We start from the raw sequence: 19520 nt of genomic DNA, 5'->3' as shown, positions 1-19520 counted from the left end.
TATATAAACCACAATTTCTTTATCCATTCATCAGTTGATGGACATTTAGGCTCTTTCCATAATTTGGCTATTGTTGAGAGTGCTGCTATAAACATTGGGGTACAAGTGCCCCTATGCATCAGTACTCCTGTATCCCTTGGGTAAATTCCTAGCAGTGCTATTGCTGGGTCAGAGGGTAGGTCTATTTTTAATTTTCTGAGGAACCTCCACACTGCTTTCCAGAGCGGCTGCACCAATTTGCATTCCCACCAACAGTGCAAGAGGGTTCCCGTTTCTCCACATCCTCTCCAGCATCTATAGTCTCCTGATTTGTTCATTTTGGCCACTCTGACTGGCGTGAGGTGATATCTGAGTGTGGTTTTGATTTGTATTTCCCTGATGAGGAGCGACGTTGAACATCTTTTCATGTGCCTGTTGGCCATCCGGATGTCTTCTTTAGAGAAGTGTCTATTCATGTTTTCTGCCCATTTCTTCACTGGGTTATTTGTTTTTTGGGTGTGGAGTTTGGTGAGCTCTTTATAGATTTTGGATACTAGCCCTTTGTCCGATATGTCATTTGCAAATATCTTTTCCCATTCCGTTGGTTGCCTTTTAGTTTTGTTGGTTGTTTCCTTTGCTGTGCAGAAGCTTTTTATCTTCATAAGTTCCCAGTAGTTTATTTTTGCTTTTAATTCCCTTGCCTTTGGGGATGTGTCGAGTAAGAGATTGCTACGGCTGAGGTCAGAGAGGTCTTTTCCTGCTTTCTCCTCTAGGGTTTTGATGGTTTCCTGTCTCACATTCAGGTCCTTTATCCATTTTGAGTTTATTTTTGTGAATGGTGTGAGAAAGTGGTCTAGTTTCAACCTTCTGCATGTTGCTGTCCAGTTCTCCCAGCACCATTTGTGAAAGAGACTGTCTTTTTTCCATTGGATGTTCTTTCCTGCTTTGTCAAAGATGAGTTGGCCATACGTTTGTGGGTCTAGTTCTGGGGTTTCTATTCTATTCCATTGGTCTATGTGTCTGTTTTTGTGCCATTTTTCTATAATTTTCTAAAATTCCCCTTCATGTCTGATTGAAGCCTTTAGCATTCGTTTCTCTCAGATAAACTCAGGCACTTAAGTAATTTCTCAGTTTTTTTAGGTTTAAACTCTGCCAGGTCAGGGTTCTCCCCTCCCTCCTCTCTCCCGTGGGGGTGTTCAAGATGTGGTGGGGGTCTCCACAGCACAGGGTTGTTGGCGGGGAGGGGCCAGCGGGTCTGTGGTGGTTCTTGGGAACTGCTGAGCTTAGTCTGGCTCTGACTGGCCTCTGGCCATTGGCCTTGCTCCCCAGCATTCCCATTGCAGGGTACTCTGTGTCCTCCTTGTTCTCAACTACCGGCTTTCGGGCCCACAGGCTTCTCTCACTGCCGAGATACGAAATAAGGGCAGCTTTTGGAAGTTTTTTTTGAACTTTCCTGAGGCCACAGGAAATTGCATGTTTCTGTGCTTCTGTCCAGACCTTTCTTGCTACTGTTTTTGTTATTTCTAGTTTCTGTTAGGCTTGCAGCTTCCTTGTGTTCCCTTAGATACCGTCTTCCTCCCACATCCTCCCCTCTCCACATCAGGGAAGCCTATTTTAGTCTAGTGGGCAGGGTTGTCTGGCTGTTGCACCTAGGGTTGCAGCTTTGAAGGGTATAGTTTGGGGGTAAGGCAGCCCTCGCATGGAATCAGAGTTGCTCTTGGAAATCCCTGAGATAGTTATCACACGGAGACTGTCACCTGGCTGTCCTTAAGTCCACAAACCAGTTTTTCTTGGGGCAGTTTTGGGAGGAGGGTGTTGTAGAGAGTGGTTGAGGAAGGGCAAAAGAAGATAAGCAGATGTATGTAGAGACAATCCTTAGTTAACTTCTCAAGTTTTACCTTGCCACCAAGGCTTTCTGGCTCCCCATTCCCAGATTTGGACTAATTGCCATTTTATCAACTCCTCCTCCCTTTAGAGAGGTAAACCAAAGGAAGCAGTGACAGAGACAAATCCGTCGTATTAATACAGTGGTTAAAGGGTGGGCTAGATGTTGTCTTGTCCCTAGTCTGCTTTAAAAAGCAGCACAAGGTCCCCAGGGCTGATAAATGACTACTCTGCTGGGAAGTGTCTGCGTTCAGGACCTTAAGTTGGAAACATCTTTGAAAATGAACTGGCCTTAAAGATTTTCTTCTGTGGACACCTGGGTGGCACAGTCACTTAAGCATCCGACTTCGGCTCAGGTCATGATCTCGCAGTCCGTGGGTTCAGGCCCTGCGTCCGGCTCTGTGCTGCAAGCTCAGAGCCTGGAGCCTGCTTCAGATTCTGTGTCTCCCTGTCTCTCTGCCCTTTCCCTGCTCTCGCTCTGTCTCTCTCTCTCAAAAATAAGCAAACATTAAAAAAACAATTTTTTTAAAGATTTTCTTCTGAAGTGTGGCCTTTTCATCATTAAATAGGCATGTCCTGGAGGATTTAGCCAGCAGATTCTAGGTTTGTTGAAAGGCCTGAATCACCTCACTAGTGAGCAAAGCGGAGTTCACTCTCCCCGCAGGAGACTCTCTTCCGCCACCTAGTGGCCATGTGCCCACATTCCATGTGCCACTCAGGGCATACCTCAGTGAGTTCATCCGCCCAGGGTGTTAGGGACCTTAGTAAAGAAAAGCTTAACTCAGTAAAGAAATGGGAAACACACACACACACACACACACACACACACACACACCACCTCAAAAGTATTTTAAGAGAAAATTGGCATTTGTTTGTGTTTCTTTATGTGTCAAGCTTTATGTCAAATTATTGCTTACATAAATAGTGCTTATTATATGTGCCAAGCACTATTCTAAAACAGAAAATAGATTTTTAGTTGTGCCCAGTCTGTGGGCATGAAAAGACAGTTGATATGAAATTTGCTAGGATGCATATTTTTGGGGGTAAGATGAGGGATTTTTTGAGGGCTAGGTTGTAGCATTCTAGAATGCTCGGAGAACCATTCCTGATGGGGTGAAGAAGGGCTGAGCAGCCGCCTCAGCCCAGTGGATTCCAGGGAGAACATTAAGACAGATGAGTCCATGAGCGCTGTCCATGCCAAAGCGACAGCTGTGGGCGAGGAAGCTGAAAGATAGCTCTTCCTATTCCTGAGAAGAAGTTAATGATAAAAATGGCATAAATACATATCTAACAGTTGCAATCAGAAACCACAGCATTAATGTGTTCCCACTGAAGTTTGGCAGTGCTTTTCATGTTTGGGAGTTTTCTAAGTGGCATTTGGACATGGTTTTTCATGTTGTTAGAGTGAGCAACAGGTGATGGAGAACATCTTCCTTTTAAGCCCCCTCCTGGGACTTGGGTTGTTCCCACACATGCAATTAGAAAGCTTCAACTTCGGAGCGCCTGGGTGGCTTGGTCGGTTGAGTGTCTGACTTCGGCTCAGGTCATGATCTCACAGTCCGTGAGTTCAAGCCCCTTGTCGGGCTTTGTGCTGACAGCTCAGAGCCTGGAACCTGTTTCAGATTCTGTGTCTCCCTCTGTCTCTGCCCCTCCCCTGTTCATGCTCTGTCTCTCTCTGTCTCAATAAATAAACGCTAAAAAAATTTTTTTTAATAAAAAAAAAAATAGAAAGCTTCAACTTCAATCCCATCTGCCTCTGGTGTTCCCTGAGCAAATCACTTAAGTTCCGTCTTCTCCTCCGCCTCCTTCCTCTCCTCCGCCTCCTTCCTCTAAGTGTTTTTGGTTTTTGTTTTTTTTTCACAAAATTCAAATGAAACACAGAATTTGCAGAAGAGAATCTCCAAGTCCCTTTTACACATCCTCACTCCCAAATGAACGCCCTGATGCCAGGATAACTATGTCAGCTGGTTGGGATCCTTCTAGGTTAAGCCCTTTCTTTTGCATGTATCCATCATAAATATATACTATTTATTTATGTATTTGCCTAGATGAGGTCATACTTAACCATATTATTTTCCCTGAAAAATAAACTTTTTCGAGGTATAATTTATATACAATTTTATTTATTTTTTAATTTCTTTTTAATTTAATTTTTGAAGGGGGAGGGAGAGAGCAGAGCAAGAGAGAGAGAGAGAGAGAGAGAGAGACAAAGAGAACCTTAAGAAGGCTCCACACCCAACACGGGACTGGATCCCACAACCCTGGGATCATGACCTGAGCTGAACTCAACAGTCGGACGCTCAACCGACTAAGTCAGATGCCCTGACAACACCCATTTTTAAATGTACAGCTTGGTGATTTTTGACAAATGAAAAACTTGTGAAACTAATACCTTAGCCAAGTCATAGAATATTTCCATCACCCCCTAAAGTTCCCTAATGCCCCTTCCCGGCCAGCCTCCCACCCCATCCCCAGGCAGCCATTTGTCCACTTGGCCACTGCAGGTTTCAGTTGGTCTCTTCTACAGTTTCACAAAAACGAAACCATATATCGTGTGGTCTTTTGTGTCTGGCTTCTTTTGCTCTGGTTGTTTCTGAGATGTGGCTGTGTTTTTGTTTGTTTGTTTGTCAATAGTTAATTTCTTTCTGGGACACCTGGGTGGCTTAGTCGGTTGAGCATCCAGTGTCGGCTCAGGTCATGATCTCATGGTTCACAAGTTCGAGCCCTGGGTCTGGCTCTGTGCTGACAGCTTAGAGCCTGGAGCCGGCTTCAGATTCTGTGTCTCCCTCTCTCTGCCCTCCCCCCCCCGACTCGCACTCTGTCTCTCTCTCTCTCTCTCTCTCTCTCTCTCTCTCTCAAAAATAAATAAACATTAAAAAAATAAAATAGTTCATTTCTTTCTATTGATGAGTAGTTTTTCATTTTACAGATGTACCATAATTTGCATGTTCACTCAACTATTGATGGGCATTTGGTTTGTTTCCACCTTTTAACAATTATGAATAGAGCTGTAATGAAAATTCATGTACAAGTCTTTGTGTGGATTGATGTGTTCATTTCTCTTGGTTAAATAGCTAGGACCAGAATTCCTGGGTCATATAGTAAGTATATGTTTAACTTGGTGAAAAACTGCCCAAGAGTTCTTTGTACCTGCTATACAATGTTGTATTCCCTCCAGTGATGTGTGAGAGTTCCGGTTGCTCCATATCTTTGCCAATACTTTTTTATTTTATTTAATGCTGGATATCGAATTCAGCATATAGAGACATCTCATTGTGGTTCTAATTTTCTTCTCTCTGATGACTAACAATGTAGTGCATCTTTTCATGTGCTTATTGGACATTCACATATCTTTTTTGAAGTTTCTTTTCAGATCTTTTACCTATTCAAAAAATTTGGTGGTTTGTCTTATTGTGTTGGAAAATGTGAGGTGATAAAAAATATTTATATTGGTCTCTGCCCCCCGATTCCTGGTACAGAGCTCCTAAAGCCCTTATAAATTCCTTTTAAATAAGAGCACTAGGAGCATCTTTTGTTCTATTGAGGCTACTCTGGATGGATTCCTAAATGAGGACTGGTCACTAGAAAGGCTTGTCATGAGAGAGGGAAGAGGGACTGGAAACAGAGTTCATAACTGATATGCCTACGTGAGGAAGCCTTCATAAAAGCGCAGTTGCTCAAGGTTCAGAGAGCTTCCAGATGGGTGAATACATCCACACTGGGAGGGCGATATACCCCAACTCCTTGGGGACAGAAGCTTCTGCACTTGGGACCTTCCCAGACCCTGTCCTATGTATCTCTTTATCTGGATGTTCATCTGTATCCTTTATTACATCCTTTAGTAAACTGGTAAACATGAGTAAGTGTTTTCCTGAGTTCTGTGAGCCATTCTTTCAAATTAATCAAACCGAAGGAGGGGTCATGGGAACCCCTGACTTGTAGCCAAGTCAGATAGAAGTTGTGGGTAACCTGGGCACCTACTATTTGTGACAGGCATCTGAGGGGAGCAGTCTTGTGGATCTGAGCCCTTAACCTGTGGAATCCGACATTATCTCCTGGGGGATGTGTTAGAATTGAATTGAACTGTAGGACACTCAGCTTGTGTTGCAGAGAATTGCTTGGTGGATATTGCTTGGTGGAGAATTACACTGGGTCTTAGAACCATCACAAAAGAGTTCTGTATTTATTTTTTATTCTTTATCTATTTTGTATACAAGTCTTTTGTCAAATATAGTAATATCACATGTCTCGCCACTTCATAGGACTGGTCAGATAAGATAATGAGCAGGAAAATGGTCTGCAAATGGGGGAACATAATTCATATATTATTCATTAGGGCCATAAGATCCTTCCTGTTGTGGTCACAGAAGCTGCTTCTTGCTTTTTATAGACCAGCACCGTGGAGCCACCCAGGCTGCCTGTGTTGGCTGCTATTAGGTTTTTTGTTTTCTTTATGATTTTTATTTTCTTTTATTTAAAAAAATTTTTTAATTAAATATAATTTATTGTCAAATTGGTTTCCATCCAACACCCAGAGCTCATCCCAACAGGTGTCCTCCTCAATGCCCATCACGCACTTTCCCCTCTCCCCCACCCCCCATCAACCCTCAGTTTGTTCTCAGTATTTAAGAGTCTCTTATGGTTCATCTCCCTCCCTCTCTGTACCTTTTTTTCCCCCGTTCCCCTCCCCCATGGTCTTCTGTTAAGTTTCTGAGGATCCACATATGAGTGAAAACATATGGTATCTGTTGTTCTCTACCTGACTTATTTCACTTAGTATAATACTCTCCAGTTCCATCTATGTTGCTGCAAATGGCCAGATTTCATTCTTTCTCATTGCCAAGTAGTATTCCATTGTATATATAAACCACATCTTCTTTATCCACTCATCAGTTGATGGACATTTAGGCTCTTTCCATAATTTGGTTATGGTTGAAAGTGCTGCTATAAATATTGGGGTCCATGTTCCCCTATGCATCAGCACTCCTGTATCCCTTGGGTAAATTCCTAGGAGTGCTATTGCTGGGTCATAGGGTAGATCTATTTTTAATTTTTTGAGGAACCTCCACACTGTTTTCCACAGCAGCTGCACCAGTTTGCATTCCCACCAAGAGTTGGCTGCTATTAGTTAATCAGAGGGTTTTTGTTTGTCTTTTCTTGCCATGTCATTCTAATTTGTGACACACAATCAACCACGATGTGTGTTTTTGGTTATGACACTGGCCTTGGAAGCCAAGGAGTGATGTGAAGTGGGTTTCCCTGATTTTGCAACAACTGTGTGTTTTGCTGGTCTTATGACACCATCTTCTTTTAACATGAATTCATGGAAGTGAAACATCTAGCAAGATACCTTGAAGACCTTCTCCCCTTCTTCATGAATCTGATTTCTCATAAATGTAATGTTTGTTTCTTTATTCTCAAGAGCAATAAGGCTCACTGAGAAAATTTGGAAACAGCATAAAGGGAAAAACTGTCCATCCCCCTTCTTACTTCTTACTTAAATATAATTTCTGGTCTTTTAAAAGTTTCTTTTCTGGGGCACCTGAGTGGCCAGTCAGTTAAGTGTCCAACTTTGGCTCAGGTCATGGTCTCATGGTTTGTGAGTTTGAGCCCCGCATTGGGCTCTGTGCTGACAGCTCAGAGCCTGGAGCCTGCTCCTGATTCTGTGTCTCCCTAGCTCTCCACCCCTCCCCCACTCACGCTCTGTCTTTCTCTCTCAAAAAAAGAAACGTTAAAAACAATTTTTTTTAATGCTCTAAAAGTTTCTTTTCTGCCCTGATTTCCATGTTTGTGAGTGTTGGTCTTTTTAAGTATTTGGATTTGATCCTGGCTATCAAAGTAATATAACATCTTTGCAGAGAATTGGAAAATATGGAAAAATGGAAGAAAATCATCATAACCCCATATTTCAAAAGCAACCACTGTTAATATACTTCTAGACTGTTGTATTACTTCTTCCTTCTAGCCATTTTAACAGGAATCTTCAGACCACGGTCATGTCTTTGAGTTTTAACCTTTCTTAGATGAAAATAATCTTTACTGAGGTGCTCTTGCTAAAGAGGATTGTGAAATAAGAACTTAAAGATTGAAAATTTACAAAAAAATCATTTTTATTGCCACTGGATTCGGGCCTTGTGGCAGGTTACTGAGAAGAGGGGCTGTAACTCATAAGGGATGAAGGAAAATGAGGAAGCCGATGTTTGGAAAAAGGCCAGAGATGGGGTCATGTTTCCCAAGTGAACCCAAAAGGCGAGTTAGCAGACAAGCAAACTTTGGGTGTGCTCAAACTAGCCATACACCTGGACTACTGGGGGGAGATGAAAGTAAATCTCCTGTACACTGATTGTAGCTGGGGTTCTCACACACAGGTGGGGGGAGGACAGAAAGCTCTTCATAACAGCATGTGGAGGAGGCAGGGTCAGCCTGCAGGAGAGTGTAATGAAACAGCAACCTCTAGAAATGTGTACATTTTAGGGGGTGACTTTCTTTATCACTAGGGTGCTGGGTGGGACTTTCTCAGCCATGCAGCCCAATTCTGGTCTCCCCACCCAAGCCTGGAATCTTCCTACCTCTAGGATCTTAGGTTATGTTGTCCTCTCTACTTGAACTCAACCAATCAGTGGATATGTGTTGAGTAACTACCATGTACTACACACTTTATTTAGTGAAGTTTTTGGGGGTAGGGTTTGGTGGCTGAACCCTACTGCATGTCTCCCCTTTCCTCTTGTGTTCCCTGTAAAGGAATCTATATGTGCAAATTATAATGGTTCAACAGAGGACAAGGGACTAATTCTGTAAATGATGGGACAAGCATCCTATGGAACTCGATATAGGGTTCTTGTATCTGTGTTGGAGGGGCCTATGGATTGGCTCAAGGCTGGAGAAGAGCCTCACTCAAGTTTCCTCCCCTCTGAATCTAGGTGGTTCAGTGGGTGAAATAATACAAACCAGCCACCCGGATGAGAGTTGTTATGGAGAAAGTGTGATGGACAGCTGGGCTTCCTTCTAGAAGTCTCTGACCAAGTATATTTACTAACTGGGAGAGGAAGCAGAAAGAAGAAAGGAGGATGGCTGGACCTTCTCTCTTGGGGGAGAGTATGGCCAGAATCTGTCATAGGAACCATGGCCTTCCTCACAAAGGCAAGGTGGCCTACTCTGTCTGTTCAGGGAATGAGTGGACATGAGCACAGCCATGGACTATTAGCTCACTCCCTGGTTGAAGGCACCCCAGTGGATGTCAGCGCACCCAATTAGCAACTTCTCCTCTCTGGGGTGGGGGATGCGGGGATGTCGTGGGTGCTGAGCACGTTCTTTCTTCAGGGAGGGACCCTGTAGGGGCATAATGAGGAGAGTCTTCTTTGAAAACCAACATGTGAGCTGGGACCTGAATGACAAGCTGCAGAGGGCCGGGAGATCTTCAGGGCCCCCCAGACCATGGCAGGGTGGTACTGAGGACTCATTTTAGGCCATCTGGTTGGAAACTGGGTCTCAGCCATTGGCTGGAGGTTTAGGGGCCAGGATTCAGCTTCCAAGAGTAAGAAACTAGGGGTGCGCTTGGGGACTAGGTTTCAGTCCAATAAATCAAGGCAGGGCTGCAGTCATAGTGGGAGAACTGTCATCTGTTAGAAAACCAGGACAAACATATTTACATGGCCAGGGAAGTACGGGGGGCCTCTAGTAAGTCATTCATTTAACAAATATTACTGAACATCTGCTGTGTAACAGGTTATGTTATGGCCACTGGAGTGACGAGGTAGACAAGGTGGCCTGTTCACATAAAGCTTATGTTCCCATGGTGGAGACAGGCAAGGGACCAATTATGAATCATAAATGAAGAAAATGTCCAGATAGTGAAATACTCTGCAAAGAAAACGAAACAAGTGATGAGGGCAGCAGGTATGTAAGCCGAGAGAGTTGGTCAAGGAAGGTCTCTGAGTGGTGCCCATGAGAAAGAGTCAGGCATGAGAAGATCTGGGGAGGAGCCCCTACTTGGGGCAGAGGCAACAGTCAGTGCAAAAGCTGTGCCATTATCGGAAGAACTGAAGGAGGCCCATGCAGCACAGGAGTGAGGGAGGGGAGGGTGAAGCGGTCAGAAAGGTAGATGGACCTTATTAAATCAGGGCGAGGAATTAGGATTTGATTTTAAGTGAGCAGGAAACTACTGGAGCGTTTAAGCTGGGGAGTCACATTATCTAATTTACGATGATAAGGATCATCTTATTAGGGCTGGGGTAAAGCAGGGGCTCAGGTCCAGAGGAGAAAAGAAAACCTCACCGTTGGGGGGTAGGGCAGTAGCAGTGGGGTGAGAGGGAAGCGGACACAGCTGGAATATATCTTGGAAGGTGGAGTTACCAGGAGTCGGTAATAGAACCATAGAGAAACGGCAGACCGGGGTGCCAATTCCTAAGGGGGAAGATTGGGAAGAAGAAGCTTTGGGTGGCAGGGAGGCAAGAGTTTGGTTTTGGCCAAACCACTTGAGATGCCAAATATCAATGTCACATTGGCAATTAAATAAACAAGCCTGGAGTCTATGGGAGAGGTGAGGGCTATGATGTAAACATGGGCACCATTGGCTAAGAGATTTGAAGCCATGGGACTGGATGAGATGCTTTAAGCTTGCTGGTGCCCGGACACCAGCTTAGGCAGTAAGACCATGACCAAATCCTGCCACCTGGTAGGGGCTGAAGAGGACAAGGTGGGGTCTGGCTTGCAGGCGGAGTCTTTCATACCCACAAGGTAGGTGTGGCTGAGTCAGGTGGGCATTGGCACTGCTCCCTCTTCTTTCTCATTTCTCCCTCTGTAGCTCCACTCAAATCTTTTCTAGACGCCCCCATTGTCTTCATACCCTGCCAGCTGGCCACACCAGTCTCGCTGCAGGGCCCAGGGCATACATCTGATGGTCCCCGTTTACACGTCTCATTGGTTGTCATGCCCTGGGTTTTGCCCTCGGGCTCATACAGTTGACTGTGTAAAAAACCCACATTGATATTGCAATGCAGCCTCTTCAGTCCATCTGAGGCCTTTCATCTCAAGAACCGCAGGAATTTTGAACAGTCATTCAGTTTTCATTTCGAAGATGGGAAATTGAGGTCCAGGGAGGAGAAGTGGCTTGGCCGGGGTTACAAAACAAATCAGCAGAAACTGTGAGCTCCAGGAGGCTGGGGACCACTAGTGCTGTATCTTGATCATTATAGAAAAATTGGGAGTTCCAATAGTAAAAGGGGCCTTCTAAAATTAAATGATGTAGTCTTTTAAGAAAATGTTTCATTTAGAAACAATTACAGATTGGCAGGAAGGTGTAAAGGAGTATACAGGGAGGTTCTGAGCACATTTCAGCCAGCTTCTCCCACTATTAACATCTTGCACTTTTTTTTTAATGTTTATTTATTTTTGAGAGAGAGACAGAGACAGAGACAGAGACAGAGACAGAGAGTGCGTGCAAGTGGGGGAGGAGCAGAGAAAGAGGGAGACACAGAATCAGAAGTAGGCTCCAGGCTCTGAGCTGTCAGCCTCAAACTCACAAACTGTGAGATCATGACATGAGCCAAAGTTGGACACTTAACCAACTGAGCCACCCAGGCGCCCCATCACATCTTGCACTCTTACAGTATAATGGCAAAACCGGGAAACTGCCCTTGGTACAATCCACAGAGTTTGTTCAGATTTCACTAGTAACACACACACACTCATTTGTGTGTGTCTGCAGCTGTATGCAGTGCTACATGTGTAGCTCCATGTAAGCACCACAATCAAGATAAGGACTATACCACCTCACATCTCCCTCTTTATAGACACACTCACCTTGTTCCCCTCATCCCTAAGCCCTGGCTTCTACCAATCAATCTGTTCTCCATCTCTGTAATTTTGTTATTTAATGGATGTTACATAAATGGAACCATGAAGTAAGTATCCTGTTGAAATTGGCTTTTCTTTACTCAGCATAATTTCCTTGAGGTTCATTCAAGTTGTTGGGTATATCAAGCGTTCTTACCCTTTCACTGCTGAGAATCTTCCAAGGCATGGGTGTGCCCCAGTTTGTTCAACCAGTCACCTCTTGAAGGACATTTGGATAGTTTCCAGTTTGGGGCCATTATGAATAAAGCAACCATAAATCATCAGTGCATAGGTTTTTGTGTGAACTTAAATCTTTATTTCTCTGGGGTGTATGCCCAAGAGTACAATTGCTGGGTCATATGGTAGGTGTTCATTTTTAGTTTTAAAAGGAGCTGCTGAACAATTTTCCAGAGTGGCTGTGCCGTTTTGTATTTCTATCACAATATATATGTGGTCTAGTTTCTCTACGTCTTTGCTGGCATTTGGTGTTCTCATTGTGTTTTCATTCTAGCCGGTGTGACAAGTATGGAGTGATGTCTCAGAGGGGTTTCAATTCATATTTTTCTAATGGCTAATGATGTCGAATATATATTCGTGTGTTAACTTGTCATCTGCATGCTATTTTTGGTGAAATGTCTGTTCATGTCTTTTGCCCATTTTTTTCTTTCTTTCAAGTTTATATATTTATTTTAAGAGAGAGAGAGAGCATGCATGTGCATGCATGTGAATGGGGGAAGGGCAGAGAGAGAGATTCCCAAGCAGGCTCCGTGCTATCAGCATGGAGCCCAAAGCAGGGCTTGAACCCACAAACTGCAAGATCATGATCTGAGCTGAAATCAAGAGTTGGAAGCTTAACCAACTGAGCCACCAGGCACCCCTATTGCCCAATTTCTAATTGTATGGTTTATGTTTTAAATGGTGATCTTTGAGAGTTTTTTGGTATATTCCAGATACTAGTTCTTTGTCAGATATGTGATTTGCAAATATTTTTCCCAGGCTGTAATTTGTTTTTTCACCCTTTTAACAGGATCATTTGCAGAGAAAATATTTTAATTTTGATGAGTTCCAAATTATCAGTTTTTCCCTTTATGGATCATGTTCTTGGTGTCAAGTCTAAGAATTCTTTGTGTAGTCCTAGGTACCAAAGATGTTCTCCATTTTTTTTCTAGAAGTTTTATAGTTTTGTATTTTCTCTTTGAGTCCATGATCCATTTTGAGTTAATTAAAAAAAAAATTTAATGTTTATTTATTTTGGGGACAGAGAGAGGCAGAGCATGAGCCGGGGAGGGGCAGAGAGAGAGAGGGAGACACAGAATCTGAAGCAGTCTCCAGGCTCTGAGCTGTCAGTGTAGAGCCCAATGTGGGGCTTGAACTTGCGAAACTCAAGATCATTACCTGAGCCAAAGTTGGACACTTCGGCAACGGAGTCACCCAGGTGCCATGTTAATTTTTATATATGGTTGAGGTTTAGGTTGAGGTTGAGGTTAATTTTTTGCCTATGGATGTCTAATTGTCCAGCATTGTTTTTTGAAAAGGGTATATTTTCTCCACTGAATTACTTTTGCTACTTTGTCAAAAATTAATTGCACATACTTGTGTGGGTCCATTTCTGAGTTCTCTATTCTGTTCCATTTATCTATGTGTCTGTTCCTCTACCAATACCACATTGTCTTAATCACTGTGGCATTATAACGGCTTTAACATTGGGAAGAATATTTCCTCCTATTTCTACCATTAATCATGATTAAAAAAAAAAAAATTCCTCGGACTGTGTGTTTTGTTTTTGGTCGGGGGAGGTTTGGGGGATGCCATTCTTATGTTCACAGACTATTTTTTTTTCTCCAAATTATTTTCATCCCTGAACTAAAAAATATGATTGGAACAAAGCTTATAGAACTGTGTGTGTGAAATAGAAGAAAATTGGCCAAGAGTGACACCTTTACCTGGAGGAAGTTGCATGGACTTTATGTCCACTCTCTTGGCTTCTTGGAGGCCTCCTTCATGCCTATCAAATCTCAGAGGATCTTCTGGATAGTCGAAGTTATAGTAATCCTGATCTGTGTGTAAATGGAGTGAGTTTAACCTTACTACAATAGCTTAAACAAAAAGAGAGGCCTTCAGGATCCATGAGCTTTCTAAACAAAGGCTGTTGTATTTGTTTCAAGAATGTATAACCCCAAATATAGTACCTGGTGGGCATGACAGGTGATATAATTGAAAGACGTGGGTTGGGATAAGAAAGAAACCCAAGCACCATCTGAAGGGGGAAATTACCACTCTGCTCCAGCCCTCTGTGGAAACACAGCCTTAGTATTACCAGATTTTTAAAAAATAGCCAAAAATCTAGATTTTTAAAAATGCGAGCTCTCTTTGTTTTTAATGTGGGAACTAATCAGTATTTTGAAATAACACTGGGTGGGCCAGATGAACTTGTCTGTGACTCTAATCTTTCCCAAGGGTGGCCAATTTGCAACCTTTGCTACTTATCTGGGTCAGCCGACAATGTTTTGTTTGTATTGCCAGCCATGAAGTTAATGTGTGATTGTTCAAGCAATTATGTGCTCAGTGTCTAGTCTGTTTCCAGAGTCCGAGGGTGCATAAAAACAGTTTATTTGCCCATGCAGATCTTGCAATCTTGTTTACACTGTTCATTTACTTTGCAAATCTTTCATGTTTTTTTTTTTTAAGCAGCCAGAGCTGAGGAAAGCTTTAGCACATTCTCTTTCTAATGATCAGTCTATCAGACTCTGTGGAATTTGATGGTCTTCTATTGACTGAGAGCCAACGGGTGTGATTCCTTTTCTAGGTGTGGTGGAGAGCCAGGAATGGAGGCTGACAGGGTGTGTGTGTGTGCGCACGTGCACGCGTGCATGCGTGTGCACATGCAATGTTGGGGAAAGGGGGCTGCAGAGGGCAATACTTAGGTGTAAAAAGCTTAGTCTGAGGCAGCATCAGGAGGCCCATGAGGTCAAAACTATTCTTATAACAATTTAAGGCATTATTACCCTTTCTCCCTCTCATTTTTAAATGTGTGTCCAGGGGAGTGTTCCAGAGGCTCTATCTATGACATATGATGATGTCATTGCTCTGATGGCTAATGAAAGACGTATATGTATGTTTTTGTGTTTTGAATTCTGTTTTAAAACAAACTTCTTTGTGATTTTAATAACATGTGAGAGTAAAACGAGGTCTTGAGATCAAAGAGTTTAAGGACTGCTGGTCTAGGGCAGTGGTTGTCAACACTGGCTCTGTATTAGAGTCATCTGGGGAGCTTTAAATTAGTACTTTAAACTGGTAAGACCAGATAGTACACTTGATCTTAGTCAAAGGGCCGAGAAGTGATTAAATTCGAGCTTTAAACTAGCTTTAAATTAGTACTTTAATTAGGTTGCCTGAACCTCATCCTAAACCAATTGGTCCAGAATCTCTGTAGATGGGAAGTCATCATTATTTCCATGCCCACCCCCACCCCATCCGCATCCCCATCATCATCATCATTACTATTACGATTACCATCCCCATCATCATCATCATCATCATCACTATTTCCACCGCCACCATCATCATCATTAGTATTTCCATCACCATCGTCATCATCATTGTCATCGTTATCATCTTCAGCATCATCATTGTCATCATCATCAGTATCACCGTCACGCCACCTGTGACCTGCCCACCTCTGCTCAGGCCCTGTGTTATGTGCTGTACCTCTCATCATTACAGTTGCCCAGAGAGGCCAACATGATCTTACTTCACAACAGGAGAAGTTTGGGTTGGAAAAGCTGAGGTGAGTAAGGTCACAGAGCTGGCGCAGAAGCCAGGATTCGAAGCCAGTTCTCTCTGCTTTGTCAGTGTTCCCTGTCTTTGCACTACTGAAACTTGTTGAATTATGCTTTTCTTCCTCCAACTCTACAGTATATTTTGATAGATTTTTATGAACAAAACTGACTATGAAGCAATAATTAGCTTATGTTTTAAACCATGTGTTAAAACCATGCAATGGTCAGTCATGACTTCTGCTTAGTACAAGATCATCAGACCACACCGCACAGAGCTGACAGAATTCCACCTAAAAGGAGAGAGACCTGGCCTCTGGGTTAACTTGGAAGGCCTTCGTGTGGTTAAATATGTATTTTTTCCTGACATTTTGAAATACTCTTCTCAGTATCATGACACCCCCACCTCACAGCTCTTACCTCGATGGACCTCAAGCTGAGCACAATTCATGAGCAGATGAAGGAAGGAATAGGACACCTTATACTTTTTGCTGAATTCTGAGCAGTAGAATGCCCTGGGTGTGCCCAAAGCCTTATCTTGCAAGTAGATCTTCATGAACAATTTATTTTAGTTTTTGTCAGGGAACTGGCTTTATGGATGCCAGAGGACGGAGCGGGGGGAGGAAGAAAAGTAGGTGCCATGAGCTCTTTGTTTCTGGGGCAGCGATCCTTTTCCTCTATGTGGAAGGAGAGCATGGTGATTAAAGGCACACAGAAGAGGTATCTGTAAGACATGCTAACCTGCCAGATACAGAGATGTAGCGATTCTCACAGAGTCCTCATTGCTCCGTCTTTGCGCTGCTTTTGCTTATTCTAATGTTAATAACAAACATTATGATCCTCCAGAGAGCTACGACCTTCCCTCTGGGGCTAGTTAAACCCTGGATCCTCTTTAGATCTCAGTTCAAGAGTCACTGCTGGGAGAAGCCTCTCTCTCCCCTGGCCCCAAATCCCTATGATAAGCTGGGCTCTTCTATCTCACAGCACTTGTCCTAGGAGTTGTTTTTCATTTGCCTGGGTGGAACTTTGATTGACGTTTGTATCTCCCACTAGACTACAATTCCTTCAAGGGTAGGGGTGGTGTCTGCATTTGCTCACCATCTTTATTTCTAGCATTTAGCACCATGCCTCATGCAAATAAGTTTTTGAAAATGAAATGAATGAATGTGTGAATGAATGAGTTTAGCAGTGCTGAAAATGCAACTACAGTTTGTTGTTGTTGTTGTTGTTTGGTTTTGTTTTTAAAGTATTGGATTCCTCTCTGATGCTGTTGTTCTCAGAGTCATGTCACATTTTTTTTTCTTTATTGTAGTAGGATGCTGATAATGGTCTGTATTTGAGGCTAGACCAAACACTGTTCATGCAGACTGCTAGGTCCCAATTACCCCAAATAGCTCTCAGCTCTGTCATACACTTTATCACACTTAAAAAAAATTTTTTTTAACATTTGTTTATTTTTGAGAGACAGAGAGAGACAGAGCATGAGCAGGGGAGGGGCAGAGAGAGAGAGGGAGACACGGAATCCAAAGCAGGCTCCAGGCTCCAAGCTGTCAGCACAGAGCCTGATGCAGGGCTCAAACCCACAAACCGCGAGTTCATGACCTGAGCCGAAGTCGGACGCTCAACCAACTGAGCCACCCAGGCGCCCCACTTTATCATACTTTTAAATAAAACATATTTTGTTTTGCAAAATATGACCTGAACCACCTGCACCAGGATCACTTGGGGAGCTTTGTAAGAAAGTCTATTTCTGGGCTTACCCCTGGGCCTGCTAAATCAGAAGCTCAGGGTGTAAGGAGGTGAGAATTTGCATTTATTGTTATTATCTTTAAAAAAATGGATATGTGCCACATGATTCCAAACCCCAAAGTATAAAAAGTCATATGGGTTTTAGCAAAAGATTGAATGTTTAAAAAAATTAATATACATTTTATTTTAGCATAGTTTTACGTTTATAGAAAAGTTTTGAAGATAGTGCAGAGAATACTCATTTATCCCACACTCAATTTCCTCTATTGTTAACATTTTACATTATTAGGGGCAATTTGTCATGATGAATGAACAAATAATATTGATACATTTTTATTAACTAAAATACATACTTTATTCAGATTTTATTAGTTTTTATCTAAAGTCCTTTTATCATTCTAGGATCCCATCCACATTATAATTAGTCATCCTATCTTCTTAGGTCCCTCTTGACTGTAACAGTTTCTCAGACCTTTGTGTTTTAATGACTTTGACAGTTTGAGGTATTTTGTAGATTTTCCTTCAGTTGGGGTTTGCCTCATATTTTTTCTTATGATTAAACTGGAGTTACAGGCTTTTGAGAGGAAGACCATAGAGGTAAAGTACCAGTCTTATGACATCATATCAAAACTACATGTTATCAACATGACTTATCAGTGTTGACCTTAGCCTTGATCAGCTGACTGAGGAAGTGTCTCTCCGATTCCTCCGCTGTTATATTACGACCCCCCACCCCCTTAACACTGTATTCCTTGGAAGGGAGTCAATATAGGTCAGTGCACACCTGAGATATGGGGAGTTATGTTCCACCTGTTCTTTTTTTTTTAACGTTTATTTTTTTGAGAGACAGAGAGACAGAGAATGAGTGGGGGACGAACCCATGAGACATGACATCATGACCTGAGCTGAAGTCAGATGCTTAACCGGCTGAGCCACCCAGGTGCCCCTAATGTTCCACCTCTTTAAGGGAGAAAGTATATACATAAATTATTTGGGTTTCCTCTGCAGAGAGATTTGTCTGCTTTCCCCATTTATTTATTTATTCAATCATTTATTTACATCAGTATGGACTCACGGATATTTATTTTATACTTTCAGTTCTAATCCAATGCTATGTTATTTATTTTATTGCTCAAATTGTTCCAGCTTTGGCCACTGGAAACCCTTCAGCTGGCTCCGGTGTCCCTTTGACATACCTAATTATTGCCTCTCCCCGTGCCCCCTTTCCTTTCTGGAGCTCCAAGTGGCACTCTAGGCTCATCTTGCACATTTCCTGATCCAGCCCTAGAATTTCAGACATTTTCCCAAGGAGCCTTAATTCTTTTTGTTAGAGAATTGTATTAAAAAGTATCAACTGGACACTAGCTATGCTTACTGTCCTGGGGAATCATTGCTTCTAGGCTCTCCCAGCTGACCGAGCAAGGAAGCATACATGTGTCTACCAACTCAGGCCTATATACATATTTATAAATATTTCTATTTGTAGCCATCTATACTATATTAAGCTAACCCTGAGTTCATACTGATGTCCCTAACTCTAACCCATTACCACATGGATCACATTAGCCTTTTCCCCATGCTTGTCTGTAAGTTCTCACTGTAATAGTGAGAAACCTGTCTGCTACCATCCACCATTCACTTGCTTAACTGTCCGATTCCAGAACCCATGTATACTGGTTTCAAAGCTGTTCACTTGTGCTCCATACTCCATGGGCTACAACTTTACCATCTGTGTGCAGGGCTTATGTACAGTGTCTTTGCCTTTTGTCTTACACGCGTCGCTCATTTCCAGAGTTGCTTTGGGTCAGCACCTTTCTCAACCACTCCCTTCAGTGATGTTATTTCATACCTTCCTAATACACTTAGATTCTTTTTGCTACAGTGTGCATTCCAGCCTGGGATTTAAAAAAATGAAGTGAAGTAAATAAAATAAATTCAATTAATTTAAATACTTTTGTACTTAAATTTTATATTTGATAAATTTAATTTTATATTTATTTAATTTTATATTTTAACCCACGCCCCCCAAATATAAAAAGACCTACAGTTTTGAAATCATCATCACTCAAACAGTGAAATTTTCGAGCACACATTTTTTAATGCTTGCTTTTTTAAAAAGTTGTATATATTTGGTACTTTCCTACTGTTGTATAATTAGAAATTCTAACAGTTTCTCACCATCTACCTGCTGTGTGTGTGGGCCCCTCTTAGGAGACAAGGGCCACAGGCTCCCTGAAGTTTCCAAAAGCTCATATGTGAGTGAGTTTGGAATGTAAGATGCATTTTCTGATAGGAAAA

This window comes from Panthera tigris, chromosome A3 (assembly GCF_018350195.1).
Source record: "Panthera tigris isolate Pti1 chromosome A3, P.tigris_Pti1_mat1.1, whole genome shotgun sequence".
Classification (NCBI taxonomy): domain Eukaryota; kingdom Metazoa; phylum Chordata; class Mammalia; order Carnivora; family Felidae; genus Panthera; species Panthera tigris.
Note: the sequence above shows the minus strand (reverse complement) of the source record.